Raw genomic sequence first — 26,352 nt, forward strand, 5'->3', positions numbered from 1 at the left:
GGGGAAGGAGAGGTTGATGAAGATCCAGCAGCACGACGGCGTGGTGGTGGATGCAGGGCGTCACAGCAGCAGGGCTTCGCCGAGACTACGAGGGAGAGACGTAACGGGGGAGATGGAGGCGCCAGGGGCTGGTGTGAAATCCCTCCTCTCCCCCCACTATATATAGGGGTGCCAAGGGGGGGCGCCGGCCCTAGTAGATGAGATCTACTAGGTGGGGGCGGCGGCCAAGGGGAGGTTTCCCTCCCCCCCAAGGCACCTAGGGGTGCCTTCCACCACATGGACTCTTCCATGGTGGAAACCCTAGGCGCATGGGCCTATAGGGGCTGGTGCCCTTGGCCCATCTAGGCCAAGGCGCACCCCCTACAGCCCATGTGGCCCCCCGGGACAGGTGGCCCCACCCGGTGGACCCCGGGGACCCTTCCGGTGGTCCCGGTACAATACCGATAACCCCGAAACTTGTCCCGATGCCCGAAATAGCACTTCCTATATATAATTCTTTACCTCCGGACCATTCCGGAACTCCTCGTGACGTTCGGGATCTCATCCGGGACTCCGAACAACATTAGGGTTTCTGCATATACATATCTTCATAACCCTAGCGTCACCGAACCTTAAGTGTGTAGACCCTACGGGTTCGGGAGACAAGCAGACATGACCGAGACGACTCTCCGGTCAATAACCAACAGCGGGATCTGGATACCCATGTTGGCTCCCACATGCTCCACGATGATCTTCATCGGATGAACCACAATGTCGAGGATTTAATCAATCCCGTACGCTATTCCCTTTGTCTATCGATATGTTACTTGCCTGAGATTCGATCGTCGGTATCCCAATACCTCGTTCAATCTCGTTACCGGCAAGTCACTTTACTCGTACCGTAATGCATGATCCCGTGACCAGACACTTGGTCACTCTGAGCTCATTATGATGATGCATTACCGAGTGGGCCCAGTGATACCTCTCCGTCATACAGAGTGAAAAATCCCAGTCTTGATCCATGTCACCCAACAGACACTTTCGGAGATACCCGCAGTCTACCTTTATAGTCACCCAGTTACGTTGTGACGTTTGGCATACCCAAAGCACTCCTACGGTATCCGGGAGTTACACGATCTCATGGTCTAAGGAAAAGATACTTTGACATTGGAAAACTCTAGCAAACGAACTATACGATCTTGTGCTATGTTTAGGATTGGGTCTTGTCCATCACATCATTCTCCCAATGATGTGATCTCGTTATCAATGACATCCAGTGTCCATAGTCAGGAAACCATGACTATCTGTTGATCAACGAGCTAGTCAACTAGAGGCTCACTAGGGACATGTTGGTGTCTGTTATTCACACATGTATTACGATTTCCGGATAACACAATTATAGCATGAATAAAGACAATTATCATGAACAAGGAAATATAATAATAATGCTTTTATTATTGCCTCTAGGGCATATTTCCAACACGAAGTGCGTCTAGTTTTTGCCGTGACCCTCTCTACTCTTTCGCACATGCTATGTGGGTGAAATGATGATACCATGCCAAGTTTCAACATTTTCAGAGTTCATTTTGTAGTGATTTTCAATTTCACGGTCATTTAGTTCTCTAAACAAATTGGTAAATGACGGAAAAACAGCAAATGATGTCAGAACGTGTTGGAAATTGATAACGTCGCTTTAAATGCTGCATACTGAGCGTAAAACAAGTTTGGAGTTCAAATAAGTTTAAAAAACATTGATGTGCCCGTGTAATAGATGAGTTCTCTTCCAAAACCTTGATACTCCAAAAGAGATTGTCCAGTTTGTACACGAAGTGCATCCAGTTTTTGCCGTGACCCTCTCTACTCTTTCGCACATGCTATGCGGGTGAAATGATGATACCATGCCAAGTTTCAACATTTTCAGAGTTCATTTTGTTGTGATTTTCAATGTCACGGTCATTTAGCTCTCTAAACAAATCGGTAAATGACTAAAAAACATCAAATGAAGTCAAAACATGTTGGAAATTGATGACATCGCTTTGAATGCTGCATACTGAACGCAAAAAAGTCTGGAGTTCAAATAAGTTTAAAAAACATTGAAGTGCCCATGTAATAGATAAGTTCTCATCCGAAACCCTGATACTCCGAAAGAGATTGTGCAGTTTGTACACGAAGTGCATCCAGTTTTTGCCGTGACGCTCTCTACTCTTTCGCACATGCTATGCGGGTGAAATGATGATACCATGCCAAGTTTCAACGTTTTCAGAGTTTATTTTGTAGTGATTTTCAATTTCACGGTCATTTAGCTCTCTAAACAAATCGGTAAATGACTGAAAAACATCAAATGATGTCAGAACGTGTTGGAAATTGAGGACATCGCTTTCAATGCTGCATACTGAATGCAAAAAAGTCTAGAGTTCAAATAAGTTTTAAAAACATTGAAGTGCCCGTGTAACAGATGAGTTCTCGTCCGGAACCCTGATACTCTGAAAGAGATTGTCCAGTTTGTACACGAAGTGCGTCCATTTTTTGCCGTGACCCTCTCTACTCTTTCACACATGCTATGCGGGTGAAATTATGATACCATGGCAAGTTTTAAAATTTTCAGAGTTCATTTTGTAGTGATTTTCAATTTCACGGTCATTTAGCTCTCTAAACAAATCGGTAGATGACTGAAAAACAGCAAATGATGTCAGAACGTGTTGGAAATTGATGACGTCACTTTGAATGCTGCATACTGAACGCAAAAAAAGTATGGAGTTCAAGTAAGTTATTAAAAATAAAAAAGAGGTGCAATGTTGGTTAATTAGCTTCAAGCTTTTCGGAATAGTGTAGACTACACTGCACATCGCTCCGTGCAATCTATGCTATTCCGAAAGGCTTGAAGCTAAGAAATGTGCAGGTGAGCATTGCGCCTCTCCTTCATCGTATCTGCATTGAAGGCTTATAAACTGCTCCTACTGCCTCTCTCTTGGCGAGGTGGGCCTAAAAATCAGCTTACTAAGAAACTCTAGTACCGGTTCATGCCATGAACCGGTACTAAAGGTGTTCGTGGGGGCCCCAGCCTAACCACAGCCTGACACAGCCTCATTAGTATCGGTTCGTGGCATGAACAGGTTCTAAAGGTTGCCCACGAACTGGTACTAATGATGTCCGCCCGCCTAGCCGTTGGAACCAGCACTAATGGACACATTAGTGCCGGCTCAAATTCAAACAGGCACTAATGTGCTTCATATTTGACCCTTTTCTACTAGTGTCTCCTTGTGTGTGGCCGTGGACCCAGCTATCAGCCTCTCCACGTACAATCCACTTTTGATGGATGTTGTTCGTTAACCATGTTGACCATGCCGCGCCGAGAGCACCAGGGCGATGGACGAGGGCGAGGCCTATGAAGGGAACGACACGGAGCCGGGGAAGACACGACAGTGGTTGCCCACGTGGTGGGGGGTATGAGGGTTGACTAGTTCAGCTGCCGTCGCCGAAAAATAACATGAGGTGTGGGTGAGTAGAGGGATAGTGTCGGTGTCAAAACCGGCGGATCTCGGGTAGGGGGTCCCGAACTGTGCATCTAAGGCAGACGGTAACAGGAGGCAGGGGACATGATGTTTACCCAGGTTCGGGCCCTCTTGATGGAGGTAATACCCTACGTCCTGCTTGATTGTTCTTGATGATATGAGTATTACAAGAGTTGATCTACCACGGGATCGTAGAGGCTAAACCCTAGAAGCTAGCCTATGGTATGATTGTGTGTTGTCCTACGGACTAAACCCTCCGGTTTATATAGACACCGGAGGGGGATAGGGTTACACAAAGTCGGTTACAAGGGAGGGGATCTACATATCCGTATTTCCTAGCTTGCCTCCCACGCCAAAGAGAGTCCCATACGGACATGGGAGGAAGTCTTCAATCTTGTATCTTCATAGTCCAACAGTCCGGCCAAAGGATATAGTCCGGCTGTCCGGAGACCCCCTAATCCAGGACTCCCTCAGTAGCCCCAGAACCAGGCTTCAATGACGATGAGTCCGGCGCACAGTATTGTCTTCGGCATTGCAAGGCGGGTTCTTCCTCCGAAAAGTCCATAGAAGATTTTGAACACCAGAATAGTGTCCGACTCTGCAAAATAATTTCCACATACCACTGTAGAGAGAATAATATTTCCACAAATCTAATATGCTGACGTGTTTAGATAGCACAACATTACGTCATGGCCTGGTCATTATTAGAACCGTTTTTCTCAACCAGCACCGCACATAACATGGGGCGGTTTTCTTGACACGTCCTGTCAAAGCAGAGATCGTGTTCCCCTTATTACGGGATTCTCATCAATACGGACACAGGTAACCCAACCGTACCATTACTTACGGCGCTTGGGGAATAAGAGGTATTACCAAGCGAGGGGGGGGGGGCGCATCGCCTCTTCCGCCTTATAAGGGGACAAGAATTTACCCTCTTCACCCATACCTTCTTCCGAACTCATTCCATTCTGCTCAGGCTCCAACGCGCGAGCGTTCTCCTCCTCTACCCACAAGAGGTCTTCCAAAGATGTCTGGATCTAGAGCAGGAGGCAAATGGATGGCCTCTACTGTCCTAGAGAAGGATATCAAAAAGCTTCGGGAGGCCGGGTATCTGGCCAAGAAAAATCGGCCACCGTCTCCCGACGGCGGGACAGATCGTCCCCACTCCGGAACCCCACGAGAGGGTTGTATTCCTCCCTCACTTTGTCCGCGGGTTGTGATTTCCCCTTCACCCATTCGTTCGCGGTATCATGTACTATTATGGGGTCGATCTTCACGATCTGTCCCCTAATTACTTCCTCAAGATCTCGACATTCATTGTCGTGTGCGAGGCTTTTCTACGCATTTCGCCACACTTCGGTCTATGGCTGAGGGTCTTTAATGTGAAGCCCAAGGTGGTGGGCGGCGAGCACGCCGAGTGTGGGGGCGCTATGGTGAGCAAGATGCCCAACATCATATGGCCAACAGGAACTTTTATGATTCTTTCAAGGAGTGGCAACAACAGTGGTTTTACATCAATGAGCCGAGCGGCAAGGAGCGGGACGCTTCTCCCGAGTTTCGATCTGGCGCCCCTCTGCGGCTTACGTCCTGGGTCAAGAAAGGACTGGATTGGTCCTCGTCCGACGAACTGTCGGTGCTCCAGACGCGCGTTAAGGATATGGGGGATAAGAACATTGAACTCGTCGACATAGTCCAGGTGATGTTAGTCCGCCGGATACTGCCTTGTCTACATCGAACTCGCAATCTATGGGAGTTTGATCTGGCCAGGCACCAAACCTTGCGAAGGCTCTTCGGCACGTCGCACGAGGATATTTGGAAGGTGCTTTTTAAGTCCAACAAATTGTGGTCGGACTCCGCCAAAGACCGCGGGTACCAACTGTCCCGCCCTGCAAGTTCGGTGAGTTTATCAAACTTTTCCTTCCGCATGACCCAATGGACATGCTTGACGCGTGTTTATTCAACTTTCCCAGAGCTGGACGAAGAAGGCGGAGCGGATCCATTGTCCGGCCCCGCTGCCCGAAGACCCGGCCATCCCACTTCTCACGAAGATGCTGGTCTCGGCGCCTTACAAGGTGCCGAAGAAGACGGCCGAGAAGGGGGCTAAAAAGACACTGGGCAGCCTTCATCGTTGCGGCACAATACCAGAAGGCTCTGAAGCCCATTCGCCTTCAAAGAGGACAAAAAGGAGGAAGGAGATGAATCCCCTGTGGAGGGAAGAAGGAAGAGGACGGCCTCCGCATCCTTGGAGGCTGAACTACCCAAAATAGGAAAGATTCCTCGTCAAGAGGAGTCTCCTGCCGCCGCCAACAGCGGCACGACATGGGATCCCAGGGCCCAGCCCCTGGTGAACTCCTGAGTATCCGAATATGTTTAAGCGTCCGGACTCATCGTGGATTAGTATTTTAACCTAAGCCGTATATTTCTTGTAGTCCGGCGAGGTCCTATACCAAAAAATCCTCGTCAGAGGACTTGCTGAGCTCAAACGCTGTGGAGAGCGGGATGCCCCCGAAGGACCCTTCCTCCAAACAGGTGCCAAACACCGAGGCCTTGTCCCGACAGGACCCCGTCCAAGGAGAAAAGGAAAAAACCATGAAGGCGACACCTGGAGGTCGAACCACATGGGCCGGAGATGTGGGGAAAAAGATTCCGCCAGCGACCTGTGTCCATCCAGAAGTGTCGGATGCTTTGCTGGTGGCGCTACGAGATGCCTCCATTGTTGATGAACACTGTGCCCTGATGGGTGCGGTGATTAAGAAAATTCAGTCGACCGAAAATGGACTGAACGAAGCCTGTATCAGCCTTATAAAAGGCTTTGAGGTATGTTATATGAGTTATCGAAGAGTGTCATAGTATAGATAGTAGCCCCTGATACACTGTTCGGTGAAAGAAAGAACCGGACAGGGGATCGAATTCATGATCTCAGGAAGACTTACTAAATGACATTGATTTCTCTCCTGTTTCGAGCAGATACCTGTAGCGGCTATTGCCTCTCATACTGCGGAGATCTCCGGACTGAATCAAAGTTTGGAGCGGGCCAGAGAAGAAATTGGCCAATTGCAAATGCAGTCGAGGTATAAGCAAGGTATGCACTAGTATTATGTGTATTTATTGCGAGATAAATGTTCGGTATTAAATGAGCCGCATAATTTGTGCTAGGAGTTATGACCGAAGTCGAGGCCCTCAAAAGGGCCGCTGCCGAGGCCGAGAAAAAGGGGGCCACGGAGCGGAATCTTTGTGAGAAACATGAATCCAGAGTTATTAAAGCTGAGCAGGAGCTACAAGAGGCCGTAAGTAAATGCGAGGCCTTGGAGCAGAGTTTAACGGAGAAAGTGTCCGAACCCACCAAGGCGCGCCAAGCCACAAGCGACGCCCAGGGGGAAACCCAAAGCGCGCTGCATGGGATCCAACATGCGAGGCAGATCGCGGCAGGTAAGTTTTTCCCGTGTAAAGAAAATATTTGAAGGGAAAACTATGTTACTGATTGCGAATCTGGACTTCTCAGGTGCATTTGCCGAGCCGCCGCAGAGTATATCAGATGCCGCTCACTTCTACTGATCCCAAGGAAGGAGTACCGCCGGCAAGATTTTTTGGTCTCAGTATTTGGCACCGAATTATCCAATGCCTTTTGCCGATCAACTGAAACAACTGATCGAACTGCATAAGGCGGCGGAACTAGCCATGACAGATGTGGTTATCCGGCTATAGCATGCCGAACCGATTCCAAGCAGCTACTTTGGGCTCGTAAGGTGGCTTATAAGCGCTTGCCCTCGACTTGAATTCATCAAGCGGTCGGTCTGTATAGAAGGAGCGCGAATGGCCTTCGCCCTTGCAAAGGTGCACTGGGGGAGATGGATGCCGAAAATCTGGTGGCCAAAGGACCACCAGAGGGGAAGGAGCACCGCAAGCCCGAATCATATTATAAGAGTGTCCTGAAAGGATCCTACCTTGCGGCGGGGCTATGTACCAAGGACATTGTATTTCCCTAAATGCGGATCATATTGTCCGTTGTAATGTTTAAACAAGGTCGTTGATATGTTGACTGTTATATAAAAGTTTACGCTCCTGTGCGGATGTTTGTCGTCGGCTTCTGCCCCCACGTCAGGAGTACGGGGGTGTTTGGGATAAACCTGAGCACTCTTTATCTCAGTTTTGGGTCCTCCAAGGGAGGTGCTCAGCACAATGAACCAGGCAATCGGATTATAGGGCTTTATCACTCTCACTTAGCTAGAGGAGCTTTAGTATGGTCGGCGCAGCCCCTTGTGTTTGGAATACCATACTAGGGGCTCTATAAGCGCCTGATCAGGGGAAAAACTGATCCGTCACACGCTGCATTGGTTATGGCATTGTGCGGGAGAAATCCTTAAAGATTTTTTGACCGCTCGAACAGCTGACCAGCTCTCGCCATATCATGACAGTTAGTTTTCGGCTTTCTCAACTGAGGTGCTCGTCCGGAAGAACCGGGACACAATCGCAGTAGTTCTCCCAGTGCTACCTTAGCCGATATAGTGGAACGTAAGGTACCAAAACATAGGAGCCGGGCAAACCCAACTATTGACCCAAGACATAATTCGGAGCTGATGCATATAATGCTATAAGTTCAGGGTCCGGACTTCCATGAAGGTGTTCGGACTTTTATTGCCATGTTACGGGGAAGATGAAGCCCCTGGCATCTATAGGGCATACCGCTGTGTACGGATGCCATTTGACGAAATGATTTCGATAAGAAATAACCAGCAGGTAAACATCATATGAATCCACATGTTGTATAAATAATACATATATGCGTATGGTACAAGTAATGTGATAAATAATAAAAAGGGGAGTTATGATAGCAGAACCTGCCGTGACCAGGGAAAAGGTTGAGTGCGGGTTCGTATTGTGCCCGTACGGTCGTTGCGGGAAATGTCTAAGGATCCCCAGGTGCGTTCGAGCTGCCTCTATGGAGTCCGTCCTAGTCGGTGCGAAGGTGGACCTGGGAAGAAAATATAAGAAATGTTTGCGTGCCGGAGGTCGGTTGAGCAGCTGAGTTCGGCCTGTCATGGCCTTCACCGGACTGTTTAATTGAACCCTGGACGAGCCAGAGTATCCTTCTGTGAAGTAGTTCGGAGCCCCTTGACAGTGTCCAGGAGCCTAGGTGTCGACTCGAGGTTCGGCTGCGAGGTGCTGCTCGGTGTTCCTGCTGCTAAGGTAGTAATGTATTTGTTGACATTGATAGAAAATTCAGCCTTGCCGTGATCCGTGATGACGCCGCGTGGACCGGGCATTGTGAGCTTACGGTAGGCACCATGTGGTACCGCGTTGAATCGAGCGAAAGCGGTTCGACCGAGCAGTGCTTGATAGTTGCTCCATATCTGGTATGATGTCTCTAAAAGTGGATTTAGTGGCCTTGATCGTTGACTGATCGATGCCCATATTGCACACTGTATCCTGGTAAAGCAGGTTTAAACCGCTACCTTCGTCCATAAGGACTCGAGTGAGGTGGAACCCGTCTACTATTGGGTCGAGGATTAGTGCAGCTGGATTGCCCCAATTGGCTTTAACCGGATGATCCGTGCGGTTGAAGGTGACCGGCCCTAGCTTATATCAAGTGGGCCGGTTGGGTGGTATTTACCACATTCACCGATTGAGTATGGGGGGGGGGGCATTTCTTTTGCCCTCCTGTGTTTGGAAACTGGGCTCTTCGTTGCTATCATCGCTTTGAGACCCCTCTTCGTGTTTGGCGCCTGCCTTGCCGGCTTCTTTGAAGACCCACCATTCTCTGTTGATATGGATGGCTGGCATTTCTGGGGTGCCATGAATTTGGCATTGGCGAGCGAGTATGCGGTCCAGACTGGATGGACCCGGATTTGTATTTTTGTGGGGCCCTTTCTGCTGACCGGGCTTTGAGACCCTAAACCCGGCATTAACTGCCGTATTATTGGTTTTATCACCATATTTTCGGCGCTTGTGTTTGTTGCGTCGTGATTTTTCGTTGGCATCTTTGTTATCCGGAGTGCCCGGATTCCCGGATGTGTTGTTGCTGCGAGCCAGCCAGCTATCCTCGCCCGCGCAAAAGCGGGTCATGAGTGTCGTGAGGTCTGCCATGGACTTCGGCTTCTCCTGGCCGAGGTGTCGGGCAAGCCACTCGTCGCGGATGTTATGCTTGAATGCCGCTAAGGCCTCTGCATTCGGACAGTCGATAATTTGGTTTTTCTTTGTCAGGAATCATGTCCAAAATTGACTGGACGATTCCCTAGGGTGACGAGTTATATGGATCAAGTCATCAGCGTCCGGTGCTCGCACATAAGTGCCCTGGAAGTTGTCAAGGAATGCGTCTTCCAGATCCTCCCAACTGCCGACGGAGTCTGTTGGCAAGCTATTCAGCCAATGCCGAGCTGGTTCTTTGAGTTTTAGTGGGAGGTACTTGATGGCATGTAGATCATCACCGCGAGCCATGTGGATGTGAAGGAGGAAATCCTCAATCCATACAGCGGGATCTGTTGTACCATCATATGATTCGATATTTATGGGTTTGAAAACCTCTGGGAATTCGTGATCCATAACTTCATCCGTGAAGCATAGGGGGTGTGCGGTGCCTCTATGTCGGGCTATATCAGGACGCAGTTCATATGAGTCTTCTCTGCTGTATTTGGCTCGTCCGGATTTACTTTTGGTCTATCCGGCGCGACAATCATCGTCGCATGTTGGCGCACGCGCCTGTGACCCATAGATTGACCTTGCGAGTTTTGCCCTGCTGTCCCATACGTCTCGCAGGTCCCGTGTGTTGCCCCGGGCCTTGGTATTTTTGATTGAGTGACGGTGGGGTGCATGCTGAACTTCAGGCTGAAACGCCTCTTTGGCTCGGCCATGTAGTGGTCGGTCAGCCGCATTGTACACTAGTGCATGAGGTTTCAATGCTTCCTCCTCGACGTGAGGTAGCAACCTGCATTTCGGGTAACTCTTGGTGGGGCGCTTGAGTTCGTATTCCTCCACCGCAAGGACTTCGGTCCATCTGTCTGCTAGCAAGTCTTGATAAGCTTGAACCTCTTGTTGCTTTTTCTTCAGGCTATTTGCTGTGGCCATAAGCCGGCGCTTGAAGTGCTCCTATTCGACGGGGTCCTCAGGCACGGTAAATTCTTCGTCACCGAGGCTCGCCTCGTCTTTGGAGAGAGGCATGTAATTGTCCTCCTCCGGTTCTCCATCTGCTTCCTGCTCTGCAGGGCTGGCTTGTTCATCCTCCGACTCTACATCATGCTGGAGGGGATTGTGATTGTCTTTGGCACTATCCGGAGTGTTATTATCTCCTGTGCTGGTATCACTACTTTTGCTATGGCAAGACTTAGAGCGGCGCCGCTGACGTCGGCCCTTGGGTATCTTCTTGGAGGGGTCATCCTTCGTTGTCTCGTCGCCATTGCCTTCTTTGGGGGTGTCCACCATATATATGTCGTATGATGAGGTAGCAGTCCAGCGCCCAGTGGGTGATTGTTCCTGCTCGTCTCCTGCATCATCGTCCATACCGTCGATGTCTTCGGAGTCGAAGTCGAGCATGTCGGTTAAATCGTCGAAAGTGGCTACTAAGTGGGTGGTGGGTTGGCAGCGAATTTCTTCGTTGTCCGCATCCCATTCTAGCCGAACATAGTTCGGCCAAGGTTCTCCTGACAGGGAGAGGGACCTCAATGAATTTAGCACATCGCCGAAGGGCGAGTGCTGAAAGATATCCGCGGAGGTTAACTCCATGATCGGCACCCAGTCGGATTCGACGGGCATGGATGTAAGCGGCTCGGAGTCCGTGGCCGGAGGCGAATCCAGTGGTTCGGCGACACGGCTCTCGTAAGAGGTGAAGTCAGTATCCGGCTCTATCGCCACTGAGAGTGCGTCCTCCATGGCAGGGTCTATCCCTCCGCTCTCGGATGGCGCGATTTGCTCTGGATTGACGGCCGGAGTAGTTGTAGATGAGATCTCCCGAACACTGTCCAATGGCAGAGTTACGTCGTGCTCGTCATGACTGTGCGGCGCACCTAACACGGGCTCGAATCCGTCGAAGATCAAGTCTCCACGGATGTCGGTAGTGTAGTTTAAATTTCTGAATCTGATCTGATGGCCATGGGCGTAGCTCTCGATCTGCTCCAGATGGCCAAGCGAATTGGCCTGCAGTGCGAAGCCGACGAATACAAAGATCTGTCCGGGGAGGAAAACCTCACCCTCGACTGCATCGCTACCGATAATCGAGGGATACATCAAGCCTTATGGTGATGACAAAGTGGAACTCTCAATGAAAGCACCAATGTCAGTGTCAAAACCGGCGGATCTTGGGTAGGGGTCCCGAACTGTGTGTCTAAGGCGGATGGTAACAGGAGGCAGGGGACACGATGTTTACCCAGGTTCGGGCCCTCTTGATGGAGGTAATACCCTACGTCCTGCTTGATTGTTCTTGATGATATGAGTATTACAAGAGTTGATCTACCACGAGATCGTAGAGGCTAAACCCTAGAAGCTAGCCTATGGTATGATTGTGTGTTGTCCTACATACCAAACCCTCCGTTTTATATAGACACCGGAGGGGGCTAGGGTTACAACGAGTCGGTTACAAGGGAGGAGATCTACATATCCGTATTGCCTAGCTTGCCTTCCACGCCAAGGAGAGTCCCATCCGGACACGGGATGAAGTCTTCAATCTTGTATCTTCATAGTCCAACAGTCCGGCCAAAGGATATAGTCCGGCTGTCTGGAGACCCCCTAATCCAGGACTCCCTCAGATAGCCAGGCCAGGGATACGAGTATGGTGGGCCGTGAGGCCCACCAGGCAGCACAGACGGCCACGGGGCGGGAGCAGGCGGTGTCTCCGGCGCTAGTTTGGGCGGCTGGAGAAGGAAGATCAGAGACTGAAGAAGCATGATTGCCGTTAGATTGACATCAAATGATGCTGGTAGAGTCGATTATTGACTAAGTTTCTTTTTTTGAGAAACCTTGTGTATGCATGAACTTAGTAGGCCTGCAAGTCCACCTCCAAATCTTTAGCAGACAACATAGAGCCCATTTGCTATTTTTTTAATAATTTGCAGCCCATTTGCTAATTCTTAAGTAATTTATTACAGCCCATTTTTTTACCCAGGACTACAGTCAAAAAGTTCAACCTTATTATGCATATTTTCGTGGAGTCCAAACTATTGTAATCCATAAATGATAAACATTTATTTTTTAAGAACTTACTAATTTTCCAAAAAACATTTTGTGTTTGTAAGCAAATAAGACGTGGGAAAACAACACTGGCGGTAATGAAAAATCAGTGGTGGTAAGCAAATCGGTTGGTTTAAGGGAAAACCAGTGGTAAAAAAATCAGCACAGGGAGGGAAAACAACAACAAAAAATAAGGACGTAAATATGAAAAGGGAACTTTATGTATTTTCAATATAATGATACGTGTATATGAACTATTAAAACTATAGGTAGAGATTAGAAAACAGAAGTAGGACATGGCGTTTCAAGAGGAAAATAGAATTGGGGTGTGTGTTTGATTCAGTAAAAAACCACATGTGCATGTTCTAAGACAAAATATAACTGACACTAGCGGGCCAGAGGCCAGTAGATACCTACTGGATCTTTGTGCCCCATTGTCGTCATGGGCTGGGCCTGTTAAAAACAAGACCAAGCCTGGGCAATCTACAACCCAGTTCACACTTGCTTGACCTAAAAAACAATATACCTGCTCAATAAAAAAGAGAATTCTGTAAGTACAGACTAATAACTGGGATCCAGCAGGTATATTGTTTTTTCATCGTGATAATAAGTGCATGCACTTGCCTCAAAAAATTTGGGGAACTGGGAATTCAAACGGCAGGTGCTTATGCTACCCATGAAATAAAAATTAGGTGCCTGAAAATTAGTTTCAAAACAAATGATTCAGATTTATATCCACGTTGACCATTGGCATGATGGTTGGAAGCAAATGCGAAGTTCATACCGAAAGATCGTTAACAACATTACCAACTTGCAGACGACCAGGTAGTACAAGTACCAATACCAAACTAACTTATAATCTTTTTAGTCCTGGCCCTAGTGTTCTTTTGGTAGAAAATCTTGCAGAGGACCAGGTCCTGCTCCATCTCTTTCTCTATGTCCCCGAGGTGGTACTCGTGCATCACCGAGTTGGTCCTCTACTGGTCGAAGTTCTTGTTGGTGTAACATCCCAAATTTTCAATTTGGAATGTTATACACAGGTCATTCTTGCATATCATATTTTATTGCATTTTCGTTCCACAATCCTCGAAATCCTAAGCAACTCAAGGACCCTTGGAGAGAGTTGGGGATTTCCCGGTTTTCATATTGATTTTTATCAAATAATGAAACGAGGATTTTTGATTTTAATTATTTTTCGCTCCGAAAAATATTTCATATTAAAATATGAGAGGAGATAATATGACTTCTCCGAAATAACTGAAATATTGGAGGAAAAATATTAAAATTATTTAATTTATTTTATTCGATTTTATTTGGATTTTATTTGCATTAGAAAAATTGCACGTTTTCAAAAATTGCATTTTACGGCCAAGAAAATGTTCATCTCGTCCTAAATATTTTATTTAGACGGTGAAAATTTGTTTTGGCATTTTTACATTTTTATTTTATTTTCTAGGATTTACTTTCTGTTCAGCGAATTTTTTTTTAAAAAAACTTCCAGCGCCCGACCGGGCCGAAGCCTGGCCGAGCCAGGCCGGCCCAACCCCGCGCTATCGCCCCCTGGCACGCGTCGCCGTGCGCGGCACGGATGCCAAGGAGAGTCCGAGCCGGACTCCTCCCCGGGCGCCCCCTCACGGAAGCAAGCCACCGCCCCGCCCCCTAGCCACCACCACTGCAAGCCGGCAGCCCCGCCGCCGCAAGTTGCCACGCCGCCCGTCGCCGCTGCCGCGCCGCCTCGCCGCCCCTTTGCCGCTGCTGCGCCGCCCCTCACCGCGAGTCGCCGTCGCCCCCGTTGCCCGCGCCGCCGAAGCCCCGCGTTGCGTCGCCCCTCACCGGAGCCGCCGCCGTGCCGGACCTCGCCGGAGGTTAGCGACCCTCGTTTTTTTAGAAAACCGTTTCGGTTTTTGTTAGAAAACCCTAGTTCATTTTTTAGATCGGTTCACCGGTTTTTCCCGGTTCTTCTATTTAGCGGACGTTCGTCCGTACGTTCGTTTCAGCGAATGGTTTTCGCTCGTTAGTTATAGATAACGAACGCACGTTCGTTAGTCTGTTCATTTATCGGATTTTTCCGCGATTATTCTCAATCACGATTTCTGATCCGATTTTCATTTCTGTTTATCTTTTCGCTCGTTAATCGGAATCAGGCGATTCAAGTGCCTAGATCTTCGTCTCGAGACCCTCTTTCCGCTTAACCAACTTGAACAAAAATTTTGTACCGTAAAATTTGACCTAGGTCCCGATTAGTAAACAGATCTTGTTTCTTTCGCCGTTTGAGTTCCGTTGGTCCGTTCGATTTGATTCTTTTTGCAAACCGGAGTTCCTAAGTTGAACTTTCTGGTTAGATCTTCTTCTTTGATTTTTACCCATGTTTCTTAGCTTGATTGCTTATGTATGCTATTGTTTGTTTGTGATAGAATTCCCAGAGTGCGAATCGTGTTATTTGGAGTCTCTAGGTTACGCAGATCGTCAGCAAGGCAAGTAACACTTTGATCATACCTCTTTATCACCAATTTTTATGCATTAGTTCCAATTCTCAAACATTGCATAATTAGGATGTCATTAACTTGTGGGTTGGGAAGTAGTTGATGAGGTAGAACCTATTGCCCTATTATATTTAAACCCTTGGGAGTTACCTCTACGCGTTACTTATATTGCTATGCTATGCTTGTAGACATGGTTTGGGTGAGTGAAATCCATGACAGATGTGAGATTGTTAAATAATGGTTTAACTTAAGGTGGCATTTTAAATAAACATCTGGGTGGATTGAGGAACCTAGAGTACCTAGTGTTGCCTGTATTTTTTGGAAATCCCGGAGTACCCATGTAATCTTCCTATGGACCGCCACCCAGACTCAAAGGGAACTAAGATTATTCATGCTAGAAACTTCCGTGTGGAACCACAAGCTATTATGGGCTCTAGCATAGTTTAGTAAGTTACGTGAAGCTCTCGAAGAGGTGGGTCAGCAGTTAGTAGGTTGTAGGTTTGGTATGGTCTGCCCGGAGTAGAGAGTTAATGTTTTTCATAGACTGTGTCTCGGTCATCCATTTCTCAAACACCATGTAGTGCGAGAAATCCAACGGAGGCGATCGAGTCTTGTGGGGAAAAGTGCGCAAACCTCTATAGAGTGTACAAACTAATCATGGTTAGTCATGTCCCCGGTTATGGACAGTCTTGAGTATCTAGTACTTGGAGTATCTTAAGTATCTCATCACTCTTAATTAATATTGTTGGGTTGTTAATCACTTTAATTGGGATTGAGTTGGAGGAACCTTCTCAATGATGTTTCAACCACCATGATAGTTAAATTAAAATCTATTCCTTTGTAGTAGGGAAAAATTGGCTTTTCGCAAAAACAATAACCATATAGCTTTCCACTAGCCATATATGCATGTAGTGATAGCATTATTCTGTTCTTGCTTTACTGTGTTATATTGCCAACATATTTCTTGTTCTGGCCCATTTTTGGGCTGCAACGTATTATGTTTAAGACTTTTCAGACGAGGAGTAAGGTTCGTTAGGTCGTTGTCGTGCAGCTCAACTATGACGTTGGAGTCGATGGACTCACTTTATCTTCTAATCCTTCCGCTGTTATCGTATTAGATGGCCTTAAGCCATATTTATTATAATAAGTTCTCTTTTGAGACATTCGATGTAATAAGTGTGTGATTGCCACTCTGTTATAAATCCGTCGAGTATTGTGTGTGTCAGCATTACCGATCTAGGGATGACATTGAAGCACAGAGACTTGACCGTTTGAGGTCGGGTCGCTGCTAAGATGGTATCAGAGCACACACTTAGTGTAGGACACGACCACTAAGATAAAACCATAGGTCACTCTTCTCTACTCATTTCTGACTCCTCTCCATTTTCTACTCTTTAGGATGGCGGAGATGAAGAACAAGTTTACACAACCGGAGGAAGAATCACCTACTGGACGACACTTGAAGGAAGTCACTAGGTACCTGAACATAGGAATACCAAGCTTCACCGGGACCTACAATGCCACTTTGCCTGAAGAGGAGCGATGGATGATACAAGTTCAAGTTCCAGGAAGGACCTTCACGCCAGTCACTAAACCTATAGAATTTTCCTTTGACGCACCAACCTGGAGTTTAGGAAAGAGTATGGCAGCTCACATCACCATGGGACGCATTGGATAAGTATATCACAAGGATCTTATGGTCACTATATACCAGATATGTGGGCGCCGAGACGAGCAATGGGAGATGATCAGCACCAGGAAGGATAGATCAATTGCAACTTTCATCCAGGAGTTAAACCAACACATTCAACGTCAGGAGAATCAGATGTGCGCAGACAGGATATATTTGAAGAAGGTGAAGACAAGGATCATTAAGCTGGAAGAAGAACATAAGTCTACACGTGATGGATATGAGGAGGAAATTGCGACACTACTGGAGAGGATTGACGACCTGATTAAGAAGATCAGAATATTCATGGGAGACCCCACACTAGTAGAAGAAGATGAAGAACCCAAGGAGATTCGTCTGGAGGACTACATCATCATCGACGACACCGACTCTGACCCTAGTGATGATGACTTTGAAGAGGAAGCTGGAGCAGGCATCATGGAGTCTTCCACCAATCAAAATTTCTAGATGACCACAACATATTAGTAGTATTCCCCCATGTAGTCAGTAGTAGTTGAGCATGTTTGTGATAGTTCTAGACCGCTTGTATGCGCTTGCTTGATTGAGTGAGTGAAATGATTGTGTTTGTCTCATGTGCATATGGGTAGTGCTTTCTCATTAGACCTCATTCTATTCTAATCTCTTCCATCTAAACCCATCAGATGCCTCCGAGAGGTGACCCCGGATTGGCCTTTCCGCCGGAGCTCACTCAGTTAATCCAGAAACAGAATACCCTAATGCAGATGTTAGTTCAGAACCAAGGCAACAACAACAACAACAACAACAATCCACCACCACCACCACCAGTGGACAACCTAGTCCGTTTGCTAAGGTTATAGCCGCCGGTGTTTTCTAGTAGCACCGAGCCTATAGTTGCTGATGATTGGCTATGCCATATTGGAAGGGAGTTGACCACCACAGGTTGCACAGATGCTGAGAAGGTGTGCTTTGCCGCACATCAATTGGATGGACCAGCAGCCTCATGGTGGGAGAATTACACGACCACTTTCCCCATAGCCAACGTCACTTGGGACCAGTTTCAGCAAGCCTTTTGTACAGCCATGTCTCAACTGGATCCATGAATCTAAAGAAGTGTGAGTTTCGCAAGTTACGCCAGGGGAACCGTACTGTGGCTCAGTACGTGGATGAGTTTAGCAAGCTATCTTGCTATGCCCCTCATGATGTGGCCACAGATGCCGCGAAGCAGGAGAAATTTATGGAAGGGTTGAATGATGAGATGAGTATGCAGTTGATGGTAGCAACCTTCAACAACTACCAGGAGTTGGTGGATAAGGCTCTTATGATTGAAGTGAAGCAGCAGCAGATTGAGAGCCGTAAGAGGAAGTATGGACAAGGGAGGTATAACTCAGGAGCTCAGCAAAAGCCACTCCTAACCCCGAACTCGGGAGGAGTTGTTAATAACCATGGAGGTCATAACCACACCGGAGGAGGATCACATAACCACAATGGTTCTAAGAATGGGAATGGGAACGGAGCCAATAACAATCAGAACCGCCCCAATCCAGCCACACCCGCCAAAAGAGATCTAAGTCACGTTACTTGCTACAAGTGTGGGAAGACTGGACACTATGCCATGGAGTGCCCTGAAGGAAATAATGGAAACGGAAATGGGAGCGCTGGGAAGAATCCCAATCCGTTAACAAAGGACAAGTGAACCACGTTAACGTGGAGGAGGTTGAAGAGCAGTCGGACGTGGTAATAGGTAAGTTTTTGGTTAAGTCATTTACCGCTCTTGTTCTATTTGATACTGGTGCATCGCATTCATACATATCAAGGGGATTCGTGGATAAGTTTAAACTACCAACCCAAACCCTTAGGACCCCTCTCTTAGTTAGTTCACCTGGAGAAAGAGTATATGGCTAGTCGATGGTGCGACCAGATACCCTTAACCATTGGCACCCATGTTTTTCCGTCCGGCGTAATTATCTTGGTGTCAAAAGGATTGGATGTGATTTTAGGCATGGACTGGATGTCAAAGTATGGAGGAAGCATTGACTGTGCTAGTAAGTCGATTTATCTCACCACCCCGGAGGGAAAAAGGATTAAGTATGTATCTAGGCATGTGCCTAGGAGGATCCAAGTGAATACCCTCACGGGAGTTGTTCAGGAGGAATTGCCTGTAGTGAAGGATTACCCGGATGTTTTTCCAGAGGAGTTACCAGGCATGCCACCGGATCGAGACATCGAGTTTTTGATAGAGCTATTGCCAGGGACAGGGCCAATATCCAAGAGATCCTATCGGATGCCCGCGAATGATCTGGAGGAAATTAAGAAACATATCAAGGAGTTATTGGAGAAAGGATACATTCAAAGGCGTTCATCACCTTCGGGAGCGCCAGTGCTTTTGGTTGAGAAGAAGGATAAATCCCTAAGAATGGTTGTTGATTATCGGCCCTTGAATGAAGTGACGATCAAGAACAAGTACCCACTGCCAATGATCAATGATCTGTTTGATCAGCTGCAAGGAGCTAAGGTGTTTTCGAAGATCGGTCTATGATTGGGATACCATCAGTTGAAGATTCGAGAGAAGGATATACCAAAGACAACGTTCACCACGCGGTACGGATTATACGAGTATACGGTCATGTCGTTTGGACTGACTAACGCCCCTGCCTATTTCATGAGCATGACGAACAAGGTATTCATGGAATATTTGGACAAGTTTGTTGCGGTGTTTATTGATGTTATTATGGCATACACGAAGAATGAAGAGGAGCACAAGGAGCATTTGCGTTTAGTTCTCGAGAAACTCAGGGAACATCAGTTGTATGCCAAGTTCAGCACATGCGAGTTTTGGTTGAAGGAAGTCGGATTCCTTGGACATGTTATATCAGGAGAAGGTATAGCAGTAGATCCTAGCAAGGTTCAGTCAGTCACTGAATGGTTGTCACCCACTTCAGTTAGCGAGATCCGCAGTTTTCTTGGACTCACAGGATACTACAGGAGATTCATTGAGAATTTTTCCAAGATTGCGAAACCAATGACCGAGTTATTGAACAAGGATACCAAGTTTAAATGGACGAAAGATTGCGAGGAAAGTTTCAAGGAGATGAAGAAACGTTTGACTACAGCCCCAATACTGACACTGCTAGATATGCATAAGGATTTCCAAGTGTATAGCGACGCCTCTCGCTTGGAACTTGGATGTGTGCTTATGCATGATGGAAGAGTTGTTTCCTATGCCTCGCGACAACTAAAACCTCACGAGTTGAATTATGCCACACATGATTTGGAGTTAGCAGCCGTAGTGCATGCGTTGAAGACTTGGAGACATTACCTTATTGGAAACCGTTGTGATGTGTACACGGATCATAAGAGTTTGAAGTACATCTTCACACAGAAGGAGCTGAACCTTAGGAAGAGGAGATGGTTGGAGCTTATAAAGGATTATGACATGAATCTGCACTATTATCCAGGAAAGGCCAATGTCTTAGCAGACGCTTTAAGCCGGAAGAGTTATGCTAATATCCTTGCGAGTAAGGGAGTGCCAACAGAGTTAGGAGAGGATATTATGGAACTATGATTAGAGATTGTTCCTAGAGGTTTTGTTGCAACAATGGAGGTTCAGTCTACATTGTTAGGAAAGATTCGAGAAGCTCAGAAGGATGACAAAGAGATTGCGGAGATAAAAGAGAGAATGAGCGAAGGAAAGGCCAAAGGTTTTCGTGAGGATGAGCACGACACCTTATGGTTTGAGGACCGAGTTTATGTGCCCAATAACACAGAGATCAGGAAGTTAATACTGCAGGAGGCCCATGACGCACCATACTCGATACACCCCGAAAACACCAAGATGTATTTGGATTTGAAGGAACGATTCTGGTGGACGGGTATGAAGAAGGATATTACCGAGTATGTAGCCGTATGTGATGTATGTCAGAGAGTGAAGGCAGAGCATCAAAAGCCGGCAGGATTGTTCCAGCCAATGCTGATACCTGAATGGAAGTGGGATAAACTTCGCATGGACTTTATCACCGGATTGCCCAGGACCAAATCAGGATATGATTCCATATGGGTAGTAGTTGATCGCTTGACCAAAGTGGCTCACTTTATACAAGTGCGAAGTTGGCCAAGATATATATGTCCAGGATCGTATGTCTGCATGGAGTTCCAAGGACCATCGTATCAGATAGAGGAACACAGTTTACCTCAAAGTTCTGGCATCAGTTACACCAGACCTTGGGAACGAGATTGGAGTTTAGTACAACATTTCACCCGCAGACGGATGGACAGACAGAGAGAGTCAATCAGATTCTGGAGGACATGTTGAGAGCCTGTTCTCATACAACAATAGCTACCAAGCCAGTTTGAAGATGGCACTGTTCGAAGCCCTGTACGGACGAAGGTGCCGAATGCCGTTAATGTGGGATGAAGTAGGAGACCGACAGTTGTTTGGACCAGCCCTGATCAAGGAGTTTGAAGAGAAGGTTAAGCTCATTCGTGATAGACTGAAGATTGCTCTGTCCAGGTAGAAGAGTTATGCAGACTCGAAACGCAAGGAGGTAACCTAAGAAATTGGAGATAGAGTATATCTGCGAGTATCACCCTTGCGAGGAGTGAAACGTTTTGGAGTTAAAGGAAAGTTAGCCCCGAGAATTGTAGGACCGTATCGTGTTTTGGAACAGATGGGAGAAGTTTCCTACAAGTTGGAGTTACCTGAAGGACTGTCAGGAGTTCATGACGTGTTCCACGTTTCACAGTTGAAGAAGTGTCATGCTGAGATGGCCGACATACCGTTAAGAGATACAGTACCCTTGGAGGTGATTCAGTTGGATAGTGATTTGACTTATGAGGAGAAGCTAGTTAAGATTCTTGAGTTTGTCAGCCGAGTCACCCGCAACAAGGTTATCAAGTTTTGCAAAGTTCAGTGGAGCCACCACACCGAGGATGAAGCCACCTGGGAACGAGAGGATGATCTACTCAAAGACAACCCACACCTATTTCGTAGCCAACCCAAATCTCGAGGGCGAGATTCATCTTAAGGGGGGTAGGTTTGTAACATCCCAAATTTTCAATTTGGAATGTTATACATAGGTCATTCTTGCATATCATATTTTATTGCATTTTCATTACGCAATCCTCGAAATCCTAAGCAACTCAAGGACCCTCAGAGAGAGTTGGGGATTTCCCGGTTTTCATATTTGATTTTTATCAAATAATGAAACGAGGATTTTTTATTTTAATTATTTTTCGCTCTGAAAAATATTTCATATTAAAATATGAGAGGAGATAATATGACTTCTCCAAAATAACTAAAATATTGCAGGAAAAATATTAAAGTCATTTATTTGATTTTATTCGATTTTATTTGGATTTTATTTGCATTAGAAAAATAGCACGTTTTCAAAAATTGCATTTTAGGGCCAAGAAAATGTTCATCTCGTCCTAAATATATTATTTAGACGGTGAAAATTTGTTTTGGCATTTTTACATTTTTATTTTATTTTGTAGGATTTATTTTCTGTTCGGCGGAATTATTTAAAAAAAAAATTCCAGCGCCCGACCGGGCGAAGCCTAGCCGAGCCAGGTCGGCCCAACCCTGCGCCGCCGTGCGTGGCACGGATGCCAAGGAGAGTCCGAGCCGGACTCCTCCCCGGGCGCCCCCTCTCCCAAGCAAGCCGCCGCCCCGCCCCCTAGCCACCACCACCGCAAGCCGGCAGCCCCGCCACCGAGCGCCGCCCCCGCAAGTCGGCGCGCCGCTGCCGCACCGCCTTGCCGCCACATTGCCGCTGCCATGCCACCCCTCGCCGCGAGCCGCCGCCGCCGCCCGTTGCCAGCGTCACCGCCGCCCCGCGTTGCACCACCCCTCGCCGGAGCCACCGCCATGCCGGACCTCGCCGGAGGTTAGCACCGTTCGGTTTTTTTAGAAAACCGTTTCGGTTTTCGTAAGAAAACCCTAGTTCGTTTTTTAGATCGGTTCACCGGTTTTTCCCGGTTCTTCTATTTAGCGGACGTTCGTCCGTACGTTCGTTTCATGAACGGTTTTCGCTCGTTAGTTACAGATAACGAACACTCGTTCATCAGTTTTCTTTTATCGGATTTTCCGCGGTTATTCTCGATTGCGATTTCTGGTCCAATTTTCGTTTCTGTTTATCTTTTCGCTCGTTAGTCGGAATTAGGCAATTCAAGCGCCTAGATCTTCGTCTCGAGACCCTCTTTCCGCTTAATCAACTTGAACAAGATTTTGGTACTGTAAAATTTGACCTAGGTCCCGATTAGTAAACAGATCTTGTTTCTTTCGCCGTTTGAGTTTCGTTGCTCCGTTCGATTTGATTCTTTTTGCAAACCGGAGTTCTTAAGTTGAAATTTCTGGTTATATCTTCTTCTTTGAGTTTTTCCCGTGTTTCTTAGCTTGATTGCTTATGTATGCTATTGTTTGTTTGCGATAGAATTCCCGGAGTGCGAAGCGTGTTATTTGGATTCTCTAGGTTACGCGGATCGTCAGCAAGGCAAGTAACACTTTGATCATACCTCTTTATCACCCAGTTTTTATGCATTAGTTCCAATCCTCAAACATTGCATGATTAGGATGTCATTAACTTGTGGGTTGGGAAGTAGTTGATGAGGTAGAACCTATTGCCCTGTTATATTCAAACCCTTGGGAGTTACCTCTATGCGTTACTTATATTGATATGCTATGCTTGTAGACGTGGTTTGGGTGAGTGAAATCCATGACAGATGTGAGATTGTTAAATGATGGTTTAACTTAAGGTGGCAACTTAAATAAACATCTAGGTGGATTGAGGCACCTGGAGTACCTAGTGTTGCTTGTATTTTTTTGGAAATCCCGAATTACCCATGTGATCTTCTTATGGACCGCCACCCAGGCTCAAAGGGAACTAAGATTATTAATGTTAGAAACTTCTGTGTGCAGCCACAAGCTATTATGGGCTCTAGCATAGTTGAGTAAGTTACGTGAAGCTCTCGAAGAGGTGGATCAGCAGGTAGTGGGTTGTAGGTTTGGTATGGTCTGCCCGGAGCAGAGAGTTAATGTTTTTGAAAGACTGTGTCTCGGTCATCCGTTTCTCAAACACCATCTAGTGCGAGAAATCTAATGGAGGCGATTGAGTCTTGTGGGGAAAAGTGCGCAAACCTCTACAGAGTTTACAAACTAACCATGGTTATCCGTGTCCCCTGTTATGGACAATCTTGAGTATCTAGTACTTGGAGTATCTTAAGTATCTCATCACTCTTAATTAATATTGTTGGGTTGTTAATCACTTTAATTGGGATTGAGTTGGAGGAACCTTCTCAATAATGTTTCAACCACCATGATAGTTAAATTAAAATCTATTCCTTTTTTGTAGGGAAAATTGGCTTTTTGCAAAAACTATAACCATAGAGCTTTCCACCAACCATATATGCATGTAGTGATAGCATTATTCTGTTCTTGCTCTACTGTGTTATATTGCCAGCATATTCCATGTGCTGACCCGTTTTCGGGCTGCAACATATTATGTTGCAGACTTTTCAGATGAGGAGTAAGGTTCATTAGGTCATTGCCATCCAGCTCAGCTATGCCGTTGGAGTTGATGGACTCACTTTATTTTCCAAGCCTTCCGCTGTTATCATATTAGATGGACTTAAGCCATATTTATTGTAATAAGTTCTTTTTTGAGACATTCGATGTAATAAGTGTGTGATTTCCACTCTGTTATAAATCCTTCGAGTACTGTGTGTGTTAGCATTACCGATCCAGGGATGACACTGAAGCATAGAGACTTGACCGTTTGAGGTCGGGTCGCTACAGTTGGTGTGCAGCACCAGAACCTTTTTGCTGCCTGTCTGTCGGCCATTGACTATGACCGGCAAGGTATTGTCGGTCTTGTGCCACATCGCATGCATGTCACACTCTGACTGTATCTTGCGACGCGTCCATCTACCCCTTTTGAATGCCCTAGAGTTGCGCAGGAAGAAATGCTTGCTTAGGGCACTCAGTGTGATACCTGCGGTATTGTCGAATACAGGTTTTAGTGTACATAGTTTGCATTTTCATAACATATTTGGCATGTTGCAGTCACTTGTTTCACTTTTTATTAACTGTCAAATTCTAATTGCTTCACTAGGTCTATGTATAAAAAGAAAAATAGATCTATAAACAAAGGAATATGTTTGTGCAAGTAGACGGCCGATCGGTGATTTACCTGGAAGTTTCTCAGCATGGGTGTAGCATATGTCGTGCTCGCTGTCGATGGTTGGTATGAAAAAATCGATCAGAGGGTGAGATCTCGTGCTGTTAGCACTCACTTTGGCCTCAAGGTGCTCGATCAGCTCCTGATATGTGGGATCGAACTTGACGCCAGCCGGCAGAACCGACCAATCCTTCTTGGACTTGCATCGGTTAATTCCAGTTATATGGTACTCAATGTATGATCAATCGACTGTTTTAAGTGAATGATGAAAAATTTCGACAGATAAGTGGTACTCCAAATTTGAAGTCCACAATACCCGAACACGCCACTGGGACTCTTGTGTCACCTCACGCGCAGCGTGTTGTCACGTCAATTCAATGTGAGGACATGATGAATAATTTGACCGACGTATACTAGTACTGCTACTATACTACTTACTAGTCGTATTTAGTGTCACATTTTTACCATAGGTTTAACTAACAAAATGTCAATGCATGTAACCAAAAATTATACCATTGGAAACTATGTTCGAATACGAATCAAAAAATATAATTTTTGTGACATGCATTAACATTTAGTTAGCGAAATTTATGGTCAAAATTTGACACAAATTACGAAGGGGGCCAATAAACCAGGAGGGAGGTAGTAGTACGAGTAGCGCAATATAGGGTATACAGGACTAGTACAGATTTAGAAATGGAGTAAGAAGCTACAAGGCTGTGCGACAGACTTTTAGGATGCATGGGTAATACAAAATATAGTTCCCATTGGACAACACTTTCACCAACAAGTACACACATGAAGCCTAATTGATATATATGGCTTCTGCACACCATCTCCATCATCATTATCAGTACATCCTATGCAGGTGAGTTAGGATGCACTTCATCCCAGAAAGGTATCTATCCTTCAAACCGGAGGAGTGCTTTAAACTAACAACAGTACATAATATCCAACAAAAGAGGGTCATGCTACAACAGCAAGATACATGGCTCAGTCTAGATATCAGTACGAATCAAGTTGTGCATATTTGTTGTTGGCATGAACCACATCGCCGCAAGTCGGGTTTGTAAAAGGCATCCATCGCATGGAAGCTTGATGCCTTTCACACAGTGAAGATTATCTGGCAACAAGCTGTGTCGACGAATCTCCGGATATGATGATTCATGAAACTCATGGTATGATGTGTAAACACAGTTCCCCCTTGCGAATGGAAGTTGCATAGAATGGTAATCATCGCCGGTGGTATGATCTATGATTGGTTGGATGATCTGATAATTGAGCCCAAGGACCATGGAGTGGTTGCCGAGGCTATAAACCCGCCTCCAGTTGAATACGCCTGGCCCAATGAAGCTGGGATCTTTCTTGAACACGAAGAAGTCATTGCCATCAATGTCATG

Source organism: Triticum dicoccoides, chromosome 5A (genome assembly GCF_002162155.2).
Source record: "Triticum dicoccoides isolate Atlit2015 ecotype Zavitan chromosome 5A, WEW_v2.0, whole genome shotgun sequence".
Lineage (NCBI taxonomy): Eukaryota > Viridiplantae > Streptophyta > Magnoliopsida > Poales > Poaceae > Triticum > Triticum dicoccoides.